This window comes from Adiantum capillus-veneris, chromosome 23 (genome assembly GCF_014529385.1).
Source record: "Adiantum capillus-veneris isolate H3 chromosome 23, ASM1452938v2, whole genome shotgun sequence".
NCBI lineage: Eukaryota > Viridiplantae > Streptophyta > Polypodiopsida > Polypodiales > Pteridaceae > Adiantum > Adiantum capillus-veneris.
Window position 1 is genome coordinate 132,380,853 of NC_140953.1, and position 14,476 is coordinate 132,395,328.

The window sequence follows — 14,476 nt, forward strand, 5'->3', positions numbered from 1 at the left end:
GGCCAAACAGAGAACCCAACACATGCAAGCGTTGTTCGGACTCTTTTCTAATGTGCAGGGACAGATTGCAAAGGATCAGGAAACGGAGAGACTCTCGGTCTCTTCTTTTCCAAAGCATGACACACAGGAATTACATGATTTGCATGATAATGATAAGCATGATGATTTGCATAATCAAGATGTGATTATTCACGAGCATGATAATTTGTACGATCAAGATGTGATTATTCACGACCATGATGATTTGCAGGATGATGGTTTAGTTGATACTTTTTCTAGTGAAGCTAACCTCATTACAGATTCGATAGATCACGAAGAACCGATCTTGGCTCTCAAGTCGAGGTCCACAGAACCCCCACAGGAAGATTCGATCAATCATGGACAACCGATCTTGGCTCTTGAGTCGAGGTCCACAGAACCCCCATGGGAAGTATTATGTGTTCAAATGATTAGTCAGCACGCATTGTTCGAATGTTTCATTCGTGATGCTTTCCTGTATTTTAGTCACCGTTCTTATGTGATCCCTTTTCATAGGCATGACATATTGTTCGATGAGCACAATTCACTCATGAATAAGCACGGATGTATGCGGATTACTCATGAAAAGATGAAATGTTTGCATTCAAGGAATTCACATTCCATGTCTCTTCCTTAGCATGAAACAATATCCGAAAGAGCACAAGAAGGATTGAGCATCAAGCATCGGCATTTCCAGTGTGTTTTGCCACAGTTGATTGATCTAGATCAGAAAGTCAAGATTCGTCCCCATTGTTTGTGTGTGTGTGATGAACGGTTTGGCACTCCGTCTATATGTTCATCTACATTGCATGCACAGTCTTTAAAGAAGACTAGAATTTTTCCAGTCACTTTACATGGAATGGGTATGTTCATGTTTTTGTGTTGGAAGTGGTTTTAGGAATTTTCAACCTCAGAGATTCTTAAAGAAGGTAGACGCATGACTATCGACGAAGTTGAAGTATTGAAGGACCCACAGATGACTTTTTGTCGCTTTCCGCGCGGCCCAAGGAAGCAAGCGTTGCAGACCTTTATGAAGTTCAAGTATTGTATGACCCACGCATCAGAGTGGGCCGGTGAAGAGTCCTTTCCAAGATTCCAAACCCTGTTGGCGATCTCCCTCGACGCCATACAGTTCGGTACCAGTACCTCACTTTGAAAAGGAGGGGATGTCACGTGCACATCTAACCCTATGTGTACCTGGATAAGCTACTTCATGACATGGGTTCAGTTCAATTAGATTAGGAAGTGTTCTGGCACTTTTGTGAGTCTGTTCGCAGACCGTGCATGTCCAGGCACTTAGAGTGGTTGCACACAGCATGATCATCGAATTACAATTAGAAGCCATCAGGAGCATTTTTACAATGCATAGACCTATTTTTCCTATTTTAGCATATTTTCACTTATTATTTTTAAGTGACTTTTGTTGGGAACTAGGTAGGGCAAATTAGCAAAGCAAGTATATAAAGAAACCTAGCGCTAGCACTTTCTGACAGAAGAGGCAGCAGGAACTCCGGTTCAACAGGCAACTTCTCAGCAGGACCTCCCAGCAGCAGACCTAGCGTTTTTGCATCAGCAAGAGGCTAGCGTTTTTGCCTTGAAGACCCGCCTTGGCATTCCAGAACAGCCCGGTGACAGCAAGATAGCAGATTCCCACAGCAACACAGCAAATCAACCCTAACGTTAGCAGCTTTCCACAGAAAGACAGAATCAACCCTAGCGTTTTTGGAGCAGCAAGCAACCCAGCGTTTTGCAGTTCCTCCGCGACAGAATCAACAGTAGCACCAACGTTTTCAGTTTTCAGCAGTCCGAAACCGTTGAAGTCCCGAACCTCGCAGATCTCACCTTCCCGCAGCAGATCCTCGCCGCACGGTCAGATCCATCAAAGTTTACAGTTTCAGCCCGCAAAACGCAGATTTCAGCATCTGCGTTTTCAGCACGTCGTCGTTGCATCGTCGTCGTCACCGACATAGAGTCAGAATTCAGCAGGTACAAGATTTCCAGATTTCAGCCCTGAGCATTTTCAGATTTCAACCCGTCTCGTCGTCGTCCTCATCGTCGTCAACATTGCAAGTCCAAATCATTGTAGAGATTTGTGCAATTAATAGTAGACCGCTCTCGCCATAGAGAGTGGGCCCTTCGGAGGAGGGTTTGACAACATTTTGGTGTCGTATTCTTCTCTCTCTATCTCTCAGTCTCATGCACCTTCATTCCCAGTGTTCACCACTTTGTTTGTGTCCATTGCACTCTCTCACTAAAAGAACGGAAGGCTCTCCCTTCCGTAAGTAAAAGGAACCCTTGAGCACAGTTCGAAGCAATCATCTTGAGCAGAGTTCAACATAACTTCCGCTGCACCTTACACTTCTATGGACAGTAGTCTTAATGTTTGACAATAGATTTATCGAGATCCTTTGAATGACAGGTTTACACGTAATATTGGCAATTAGTGAGGACATCTAGTTCCTACTCTCACAATCACTAACATTTGGATGCTTCTTCCATACATCAATTTGGAAAGCTCCAACCTCGGGGGCAATCCTTCCAGTGCAAATCTGGCACGGTCAGCAAGTATAGCAGGTTCTTGCCTCATGGTTTTTTCCCAGCTTTCTTTCTGGCACGTTACAAATGAGTCCTGGCATTCTTCATGGGCTTGTTGCACCTCCTCAAGGTGGTTCCTTTACTCTTCCCTTGAGTATTGGTGTTATGCTGTGTAATGGATATTGATTGCACTGTTCAGTGGTGGATATATTCCCTTAGCACAAGTGGAAAGAAGAATTAGGAAACAAGTCATAGCAATGGGAGTATATGTACTCTTTCGAGTCTGTATGCAGTTTGGCATATTGTATTGGATTGTACCCACATGTTTTGATCTTTGCAGATGCAGAGGAGTAGCGAACATTTGGGTTGACCTCACGGAGTTTGCTTGAGTAGCTAGGTTCTTTTTTGAACCCTGACGGCTTCTTTGGCAAACATTATCCTTAGGTGACGACCTCTCAAGTCTTCCTATTCTTAAGAAGTCTGAGTTTACTAATGGTATGATTTTAGATTGAGTCTCAAGTTCTTTGAGATTCAAGTTATGCTATTCAATTACAAGTTGCCTCAGATTTCTTTATGGTGGTACTTATCGCTTACCCTTTTGAGGATACTTCTATTTCAGAGGGAACTTCCAGGTTATTATCTTCGGTTGACTACCGGTGCTCCATTCAACGGAGTGTCATGCACAGTGTCTTCTAGTCCTTGGTTTCCCTGCCATTTCTTGTGGCTTTGGATGATGTGTTTTAGCCCATGGAACTATAATCAAACAAAAGAGCGTCTCAATTCTCATATGATTCAAACCATCTCAAATCTTCTCAATTATCACATGAAAAAACCAAACAAATTCCACTGTCCTTTTAAGATTCTTGTGACGAAAACACTAAACCAATTTCCAAAGGAAAGATTACCTGGCTTCCAAAAGACACTCAGAACTCAGTCCAAATCTTGGCTTCTTCTATGCATTGTTGGTTCTCCAAATGAGCCTCTTGGAACACCAACGCTTGCAGATTCAAGGTCCCTCGGTCCATCCAGGTAGCTCAGTCGAGGCAGCTTGCTCAGGTCACCAAACCCTGCAGATGCGTAGATACAGCACAAATCGTAGCTGGTCCCTAATTCCACTGCCTCGCGAGTCCACAAGTCGGTTGCAAGGCAGCTGCTCATACGCACTTTCTTTCTTTGATTATCATACGCAGTGTAGAGTTTCTCAAATTCTCTGGTTAAGTTTAGAAACCTTCAGGCGGGGCTTTTACTCGTAGATGGGTCGCATTCCAGCATAACGAGTGTAAACAAGTGCCTATTACAACTAATGGAGACCGGAAAGGGGGGAGAGAGAGAGAGAGTGTCTCAATATTGATGATCAAACTATGAGAGTCTAGGGAGTGATAAACAAGGTCGTCTACAATAGACGAAGGCACTGCCTTTGATTACACCTATGAATATTAGAAATATGTCTACATAAAGAAAACATGAAGGAGAGAAAGGACAATCCAAATACTAACATCAACCTCATACCACAACATAAAAATAGGAGCCCTCCCAAGGAAAAAATCACCACTCCTTTCTATTCTTAATAACGTGAGGTCCCATTGTGGCCTTCAGTATCACGAATAGAATTACAGAGGGGTGCATTGTGAGAATGCATAATATTTATATGACCAATTTTCTTTGCAAAATTGACACTACTAACAAAGAGGAGATACATGATTGATAGGTTTGATATGCACTGCTTTACTTATAAAATGATTGTGCGTAGTGTTTCGGTATGTTTGTCTAATAAAAGCATTTGCTACCAAAGTTTGGGGGCTAGATGGGTAAAGCAAGAGGAAGAGGCCAGTATGGCATGCTAATACTGCTTTTCCTGAAAGAATAATTATGCAATGGTCTATATAAGAGTGGTTTAGATCCTAATAATGGACATAGCACTTGTAGGCATTTGTCACATCCTAATAATGACGTTGACACATAGTTGTTCCACTTGATGTGTATTTGAGTCCAAAAGCCCTAACTAGCTTCTCATAATGGCTACATATATTTGTCTTTGTTGTCCTCTTCATTTGAATTTGAGTCTTAAGTGTGCCAACTTATCAATGAGTCAACTAAGCTTTGCCAAAGTATTTCACACAGTAGAAAGTTGAAGTCTTGAGAAGAAGATTTTGCTTCAAACCACTCCCTCCACTAATTGATATCTTTGAAAGGAATTGGCTATGGCAAAAACGCAAGTGAGCCATTCATGATGAGGTTAGTAAGGAAGATATCAGTTTACATGCCCCAAAGGGAAAGGGGGGAGGGGGCGGGATTGGATGTGTGCAATAGCTTTTAGTTAGGGAAGCTTAAGAAAGTCTTTCTTTACCACACTTTTGTTGTGTATTGTCTCGTTGATTAAAGGGGTAGAAAGGAGTTATGCTACTGCTGAGGTAATGCTAAGATTTTCTAGGAAGGATCTTTCTTTTTTCTTTCCTTAAATCATGCTATTTGTGATACATTACATAGAATGGCCAATCATGGAGAGTAGCTAGATTGTGGGAATGTGCAACACACAGACCCCTGACCTTGAAGGGCATGGCTTTGTGAGCTCCTCACCTTATTGTTCAATGTCCTTGGTTTCACCAGTTTTGGTTTAATGTGCAACTCATTTTTCTTACTAAATGAGTTTATTCTTTGGATAATAGCACTGGCAATCGGGCATTCATTCGGCTTTGGCATTTATGTGAAATGGAGTGAGTGCAACACACACCTTGTGCTTATATATCTAGCTATTGCCTTAAAAAATGGTAGTCGTAGACTGGAGTACCTGACAATTACTATGGACAAGCAATAGAAATAGAGGGCTAATGGAGTGCTCACATATCCGGACTTGTAGTGTAAATTTCTCGATTGGAAATTTAAAAATATCGATTGTAATTCTACTGCACCTTGAGATTTTAACTAATATGGGCAAATACCTTAGAGTTTGGCTAGTTGTTGGACAACTTGGCCCTTAAAAAAGAAGCCCAAAAAAATAGATTTTTTTTCGAGCAGTGGATGCATTTCATCTTTACATTGTCAAAGAGAGCGGAGTTGTCTGTAGAAGCAAGCTATATATCTTGCTCAGACTGTTCATGCTTGGTAATGCTGCCCCATGGGGTTTGGGAGAGGGTACAAAATTGTAGCCTTCTGAAGTACAGATGCTAATATCAAGTGCTTTTGTGCTACCTACCATCAATTGCATGAGCCAATAACAAAAAAACAAAAATGGTGACCATCCTCACAAAGATTGAATTATTTCATTTCAAGCCCTTAAGACCCATGGTGCAATGAATCAACACAAAGCAAATGCCTTTAAGATTGAGATTTTGGGATATATTTATTCAAAATTCATGTTAGAATTTGTTCATTTTTGGACTACATAAGTAGTCCTCAGTAAAGGATGGATTTTTGGGTGCATATATGAACCATTGGTTAAAGCTTGTCTATTAATGCCACATGGCAAGTTAATGATACTCTTTTTTTTAAAGTATTTCTTTTAAGCACTTTAAGAGGGTGTTTGACATTTGTGTACCTCTTTAAAGAGGGGCATTGAGTATTGTGTCAAAACATTATTTTTTATGCTTCTGTAATATATTGTAAACTAAATAGTTTATTGTTCACTTTTTTCCAAAGAACGTAATATATTATTATGATACATGTTTTATAATACTAATGTCACTTTCTATTTTTCCCTCACAAAGAAGTCTTTTATTATAAAATTCTTCTCAATAGCCTTATGTAGGCTATAGTTCATTTTCACCACCTTTTTATATTTGTAAATATGACAAAAATGAACAAATTCTAACGTGAATTTGGAATAAGTAAATCCCAAAATATCAATCTAAAGGCATTTGCCTTTTTCCAAAGTATTTTTTCGTCCAAAGAATCTCGCTTGAGGTCAGGAAACATTCATCTACACTTTACCTCAACGCGTCAAGTGTGAGCCCATTACACACAACATCTCAAGAGTTCAATACCCATCTTACACGACTTGCCTTAAATCAACTGCTTAGAGAGCATTATTGAGGCTAAATCAGAGTCGATTTTTGCTAACAGAATCAGCAACTAACACAAAGGTAACCTTAGTGAACAAATAAAAAGAAACGTCGCCATAAAAACTTTTTGATTGTAATCCTTGTAATGTCTTCTTGTTGGGAAGGGTGAAAATGTCAAAGGACACAACACAATAAATGGTCATTTTACAACGTTGCTCTCCTTCCCATTGTATTGATCACTCACTTATCATAGCCACAAATACAAATGTTAATGAAAGAATGCCAACACTCCAGCTCTCGCTTCCAACCGTTTGTCAGTGATTATGGAGTGATGATATCAACCCTTACATTTGCTTCTCTGGAGTTGTGGATTCAAAAATGAAAAAGCAAAAATTTAGCTCGATCTCTCTCCAAACTGGCACAATGTGCTTACCCGTGCACGCGCACAAACATTCGCTACTGCTCATGTACACTCAAAAGTCTCTCTCTCTCTCTCTCTCTCTCTCTCTCTCTCACACACACACACACACACACACACACATAAACCCCTTTGCAGGATTAAAGCATTATGCCCATAAGTGGGAACACACCCTAATCAAGTATAATCATATGGGGTTATGGGACATCATCCACTTTAAGGGAATTTTTTGACGTGGCAAAAGATGACGTCGAGGCAGGTAGAATGAGAGACTATTCATACATGCAAAAGTACTCTCCCTCACCCCCACTCTTTCCTCTACCCCACGCAGAAAATGAAACGGAATACACCACCCTCCCACTTTTTACTTTCAAAAGAGTGGAGGCTCCATGCAGAGTAGATCATGTGGGCCAAGATGATGCCCTACTCTATATATTATCAAAGGGTTATAACCTTGCAAGGAGAGAGCATTGTTGAAGACCTCTTAGGACCTGTCCTACTACAGAACGAGACAACAGATACGCGTATGGATTCTCAGGTGGTAGAACACTGAGTAGCCTATCTTTTTTTGATGACATCGATAACAAGTGCACACACCTAATGACACCTGCATTCCACATTAGAAACTAACTGTGTGTTTTTTCTATGTGATGGCTACAGGTATAGGGTGTGGGCTTGCAATTGGGAAGCCATTCTGTGTTTTTTTCCTCCGTATAGACATTCATATGAAGTGAAAATGATCCTCCTGCAATTTTGTAACACCATTGGTTAATAAAGCTTTTTTGATGATATTGCATGATGTCTCTTTATTGTTAATTGTCTCCTACACACACACTCATGGAGTTGGCAGTATCACTGTCCAACTTCTTTTAAACATATCTAATAAAGGGGTTGTTCATGCATGACAGGACCTACTCTCATCATGGTATGCAGAATTACAACGCTTGGGTTATCATGATAGACTGACTGCAGTACCCGAGTTTGTACAAGGGCTCCTGCTCTGTATTAAAACCCAGCCCTGCATGAGGCAATCATCAAACATGATTCACTCAAGCTGGATACAGATGCTCACACAACCCTCTTGGCCAATGAGAATCCAGCTTTGGCTATCAATCGGCTGCAGGAAATTAGCCACTTACTACCTCAGATCATTGAGGATGATGAAAGGGAACAAAAGGAGTGGTCTGAGAACTCTCATGTTGTCATGAGGAAGTTTATGGAGTTACATGGAAGGAAGCTCAAGAATGATCCCATGGCTAGGCAGAGGAAGAGACAGATGCTACAAGGCCCCAGTTCAATATTACTCACCCCTCCCACCAACACTAGTAGCAACCTCATACCACCAGAGCTGGACGAGGATGCCCTTTGTTCGTACCTCCAAACTGCCCAAACAATGACTTGAAGTTTTTCTCCAGAAGGTAGTGCTACCATCAATAGACCCTGAGGATAGGTGCAGCAACAAAAGGGCAAGGAATGATAACAAAGGGAGAGGTCGAGGCAGGCCTGCTAATCCACGCTACCTCACTCAACCCTCTAACTCCCAATCCCCACAACCTTCATGGACTCCTATGGCTACTCAGGCAGAATCATCCCCATCTTATTCTACTTCAAGTAGAACCCCCACCACTAATCTTTCAGCACGCACACCACCCTCTGTAACCAACTACCTACCCCCTCAAAGGTCTAGGTCTATGTTTAACCTTGGTTGCCAGCCTAGTGCTAAGAACATAATGTACAATTGATGTTTTGCAGGACTCTATTAGAAGGGATGAAGCAAGGAGACTAGTCCTCTGCCCTAAGCCTTCTACCAAGGGAGTAATTTACTATCCTATTACTTTTAGGAATGCGGTTATGGATATCCCATCAATCAAACACTTTTTTGGAGTCTTCTTTTTTGGTATGAACTTCCAAGTTGCAGATACTTGGGACCTGTGTAATTTTGGATGGAGGTTTAATGCTAATATCAAATTGAAGTTATGTAATGCTAGTTCCACTTTTTTGACCACATACACTGATACGTGCAGATGCCAACCACAAGATATGGGGTATAACACAGCGCATGGTCATCAATTATTTTATGACTTAAACCTGTTTGATGACCCCCATGTAAAGCTTGTTTTAAGCAAAGGGCTCAATCACATCCCATCAGCACCCTTTAACAAAAAGGAGGCCACTGATGAACTATGGGCAGTATTGCTGAGAGTAATAGCAGATAAAATTGTTTCCCTTCCTAAAGGAGTCTCACTAGAGAACATGCAAATGTACTTCTACCAGTACTGTTCTCTACACCTCCCATGCAAAAAACATATCAAGCAGTTGCCTAATTGGGACTATCTCTTAACATCACTAAGAGAAAAGTACTACATAACCAATTTAGATAAGGCAGCTAACAACCCAGTTTTTATATGCAAGAGCTACATCTTGCAAGAGGCATACACATGATTGGAGGGAGAAGACTTCCAGCCCATTACGGACCCACATATCATCTCTACTATAAGGAAAAGATTGAATTTTTTTTCCTGCCCCAATGATCTCCAACTACCATACCTCATGGCCACTTATAAGTCACATAAAAGGCTTTCAGGTGGATCACAAATGGAGCCAGCTGTTGTTTTTCCCAGGCATCACTACTTCTGGCATGTATCCTGAAAACAAGCATCCCTATCTTGAAAAAGAGGGCATACACATTAAACCAAAAAGCCTTACTATGCTATAACATCCACATACAGTCCTGGTGGGTGGTAGATGCAATATATGATGTTGTATTGAACCTCCCAGAGGCAACAGCCACACTGTTCTCAGCTGATATAAAGAAATGCTATGAGCACATATCCCACCATGGGGATCAAGGACTCATTAAGCTAACCAACCAGCTGATCACCTACTCATACCAACAGACCAAGGAGCCATTCATCTCCTTTAGAAGCCAACCCACCTCTTGTTGTATTGGTACATGGTCCAAAGAAAGGTATAAAAATGGCATATCCTTTGATAAGGACAAAGCACTCGAGCTAAACAAATGGCTCATTTCGAACATGATTGTCCAAGTACAGGACAGACTATACAGGCAAGTGAACGGGATACCCATGGGTCTATCATGCTCACCTATATGGTGCAACTTATACCTACATGCCCTAGAATACATGTTCTTTGAGAAAAGCATACACAATGCAGAGATTAGGCCTAACCTTACTGACTTCAGATATGTATACAGGTATTTTGATGATATCCTATGGCTGAATATCCCCAACCCACACTTCTTAATTGATACTCATCTCATTTACCCCTCATCATTTATCATTGATGATCATGGCACTAACAAGGATGGTACATCCACTACATTCCTCAACATGGTACTACGAATCAATAACAATACCCTAGTAAGAGGGATGAACCTGAAGGATGCCATAGACGACACCCCCACTTTTAAATACATCCATAGATGTAGCAATAGGCCTGCCAATTGGGCCCACAAAGTATGTCTATCCCAAATAAAACCTATCTTACTTTGTAACAGTGAACCAAGGCAAGTTGGTCTAGACATCAAAAGACTAGTTGACCTTTTCTGTAGCAATGGTTTTGAGAGAGCAAGATTATGGAGGATAATTCACAACTATCTGCAAACATGTACTCCAATTTCTGTAGCTTGTAACCCAAAGAAGGTAAGCAATCTACTCATTGGTGGGCACTAACAACCCCTGTTTTTGAAGGGGCCTAGTGCCCCCATGTGTATCAAATCATGTGTAATTCAAAAATTCAGGTATCTGCTAGCTACGGGATGGCTGGTGGGACAATGGTTTTGAGAGAGCAAGTTTATGGAGGATAATTCACAACTATCTGCAAACATGTACTCCGATTTCTGTAGCTTGTAACCCAAAGAAGGTAAGCAATCTACTCATTGGTGGGCACTAACAACCCCTGTTTTTGAAGGGGCCTAGTGCCCCCATGTGTATCAAATCATGTGTAATTCAAAAATTCAGGTATCTGCTAGCTACGGGATGGCTGGTGGGACACACATAAACCCCTTTGCAGGATTAAAGCATTATGCCCATAAGTGGGAACACACCCTAATCAAGTATAATCATATGGGGTTATGGGACATCATCCACTTTAAGGGAATTTTTTGACGTGGCAAAAGATGACATCGAGGCAGGTAGGATGAGAGACTATTCATACATGCGAAAGTACTCTCCCTCACCCCCACTCTTTCCACTACCCCACGCAGAAAATGAAATGGAATACACCACCCTCCCACTCTTTACTTTCAAAAGAGTGGAGGCTCCATGCAGACCAGCTCATGTGGGCCAGGATGATGCCCTACTCTATATATTATCAAAGGGTTATAACCTTGCAAGGAGAGAGCATTGTTGAAGACCTCTTGGGACTTGTCCTACTACAGAACGAGACAACAGATACGCGTATGGATTCTCGGGTGGTAGAACACTGAGTAGCCTATCTTTTTTTGATGACATCGATAACAAGTGCACACACGTAATGACACCTGCATTCCACATTCGAAACTAACTGTGTGTTTTTTCTATGTGATGGCTGCAGGTATAGGGTGTGGGCTTGCAATTGGGAAGCCATTCTGTGTTTTTTTCCTCCTTATAGACATTCATATGCAATGAAAATGATCCTCCTGCAATTTTGTAACACCATTGGTTAATAAAGCTTTTTTGATGATATTGCATGATGTCTCTTTATTATTAATTGTCTCCCACACACACACACACACACACACACACACACACACACACACACACACACACACACACAACATATGAATGCATGGCCACACCACAAAAATATTTAAAACCCAAAAGGATTACCATGGTTGCCAATGAAAAGCTCAAATTGGGTTGTCGCCAGCCGAATGAACATCTCCATGCCACCCACAACAACAGCCCCGCATTCGGCTGCTTCCTGCTTGGGCCATTCTGGAAGGCTGTTGGGATAGCCTTCAACTCTACCTTCCTGCTTTTTGGGTCCGTCATTCAGCTCATCGCTTGTGGAAGGTAAGCTTGTTCTTTTGAGTTGAATGGACACACTTACCCTTCCTATGAAAAAGCATGTTTAGAGCTGGATGTGTTTATCTCAACAGCAATATCTACTACATCAATGACCATCTCGACAAGCGAACATGGACTTACATCTTTGGGGCGTGCTGTGCCTTCACTGTGTTCATACCATCCTTCCACAACTATAGGATATGGTCTTTCCTGGGCCTTGGCATGACCACCTATACCGCCTAGTACATGACCATCGCCGCACTCGCAAATGGACAGGTCAACCACAAAGAATTTCTTCATTTGCAATCATTTATGTGCATGTGGAATCTTGTCTAAGCATTTCTGTGCGCATATCTGCACATTTTCATTGCATAGATATTTGGTTGCATGCATTGGATGGGTTCAAGAATATCTATGCATTTTAAAGACCATAGGAGGCCTGAATGCAGGAAGTCATATGTTTTTAATGTCTAGATGTCTTACCAGCATGTATCCATTTATGTCAATGAACTCAAAATGCAGTTATTTATGTGCATGCGGAAGCCAATTTGTCTACGCACTTGTCTGTGCATCTCTTCATATCTGCTTCCCTGGCATAGATATTGAGTTATAACGTACCTTGCATATATTGAATGGGTAGAAGAATATCCATGCACTCTAAAGAGCATATTCACTTGAGTGCCAGAAGTCGTATGTTTTTAATGCATAGATGTTTCACCAGCATGCATTGTACCCTAAAACTTGTGTGCGTTATTGACCTCAGATTGCAGATGTCAAGCATTCTGCACCTACCAAGATGGTCCTTTACTTTACTGGTGCAACCAACATTCTCTACACCTTTGGTGGTCATGCTGTCACTGTGTAAAGCCTTGACTTCCTCGTTCAAATTTCGTTGCATCAATCAAGCAGTGATGTGATGTTTATCAATCAAACCTGTCGTGTGTATCTGTGCAGGGAGATAATGCACGCAATGTGGAAACCACGGAAGTCTATCTCGTAGCCTCACTCTACGTTTTCACACTGACGCTACCCTCGGCCATCTCTGTCTATTGGGCTTTTGGAGACAAGCTTTTAGACCACTCGAACGCGTTTGCTTTGCTTCCAAGATTTGGAGCAAGAGATTTTGCCGTTGTGCTTATGTTGATCCATCAAGTTAGTACAATCAACATTCAGTTGGTTGATGTTTCCCTAAAAGCTTCATGATGGCCCAGGTTTTGAACACACAATAACGTGGTGTGTAAGTAGCCAGAGAGCTAACGCTTACTTCCTGGTGTTGTCGAATGTACATTTGTGCAGTTCATCACCTTTGGCTTTGCATGCACACCGCGCTACCATATTAAATTCTGTTCCTGGGCAGGACTCTAAGGTTTAGATGTCTTTTTCAGCATTAATGCTGATGCACACGACTAAGAACATATCCAGTTTTTCTAGTGGACTAGGGCTACAACCTCTGCCTATTTTGCTTCTTACTCCCTCTCGCTATCACCTGCAGCAGAGAAAAGGTATACACACACACACACACTACGACGTTTGCATGCCCAAAATGCACCCCAACAAAAATAGCAACCGCATGCATGCCGTCCACCTAAAAAGCACACCCTTGCATGGCAGATCTTGAATGGCCTAAGCCCCTATGGCCATGGCGACAAAATCCTCCCCATAGACCCTACCTAACGGCAGTGCCAATAAAAGACCTACATGAAAGAGAGGACCTTGTGGTGCGAAAGGAGCTTCTATAGTCATGGATACTTTCCTCTCTTGTTACCTTCAAGGTCTACCCCATGTCTGCCCATATAATTGCTCTTGAGATTACATTGGACTCCAATGTAGATAATCAATTTTCTATCATTATCAAGGCATAAGGGAAAGTAAAAGTGTTGTGTGTGTGTGTGTGTGTGTGTGTGAGTGTAGAAGACGCTTTTGAAAGAGCATACATGCACCCTCCTTAGTCAAAGCACGCTAGCCAATACTGTGCTTCAGGCTGCCTTGGCCTCCAATCCATGCCCCTCCCTCAATGCATCACCCATTCATCCTTTGCTTTTTCTACATTGCTCATAGCTTTTCTCTCAATCAATTAATTAGGAGCCTAAAGACACACCTTCACAAAATTGAAGATTGCTACTGCCCGGATGGGGAGGGACAAATTAACTACACAACGGCCTTCATTCGCCCCCAGTCTAGATAATTTCATGTACATGTTGATCTCAATGAAGATAGAAAGAACCTCAAGTACAAACTATAAACACGTGTGAAGTCCATAGGAGTCCTAGTGCAATGCGAATCAAAGATTGAGTGATTTGCTACAAGTGAATATACCACCCTTACGATCGGGAGGATGCAATACTTAAATAGATGACCAAGGGCATTTTTACGACAAATGAAAACTATTCTTCGCCTCATATTTTCTTGGCTGTGTGTGTCTGTGTGTGTGTTTTGTGTGCACACACACCATTATTGCAAAGCCCCATTGCTCCTAGCCCTTATATTGTGAGGACAGT

General features: G+C 41.7%; 1 protein-coding gene and 1 pseudogene across 2 annotated transcripts in view; one reads left to right on the plus strand and one right to left on the minus strand.

Annotated features, from left to right (window-relative positions):
- LOC147428584 (RNA polymerase II C-terminal domain phosphatase-like 4) overlaps positions 1 to 3,607 on the minus strand; it is a 63,824-nt gene extending 60,217 nt beyond the window's left edge. The window contains exon 1 of one of the 2 annotated variants that reach the window (XM_086496568.1): positions 3,459 to 3,607. The gene's annotated coding sequence lies outside the window, so the exon portion shown is untranslated. Of the gene's footprint in view, positions 1 to 3,147; positions 3,291 to 3,458 lie in introns of those variants that run through there. The other variant, XM_086496569.1, reaches the window with a different exon arrangement.
- An 8,192-nt stretch (positions 3,608 to 11,799) lies between these two features.
- Positions 11,800 to 13,343, plus strand: LOC147428585 (auxin transporter-like protein 1; annotated as a pseudogene).
- Positions 13,344 to 14,476: the final 1,133 nt, after the last annotated feature.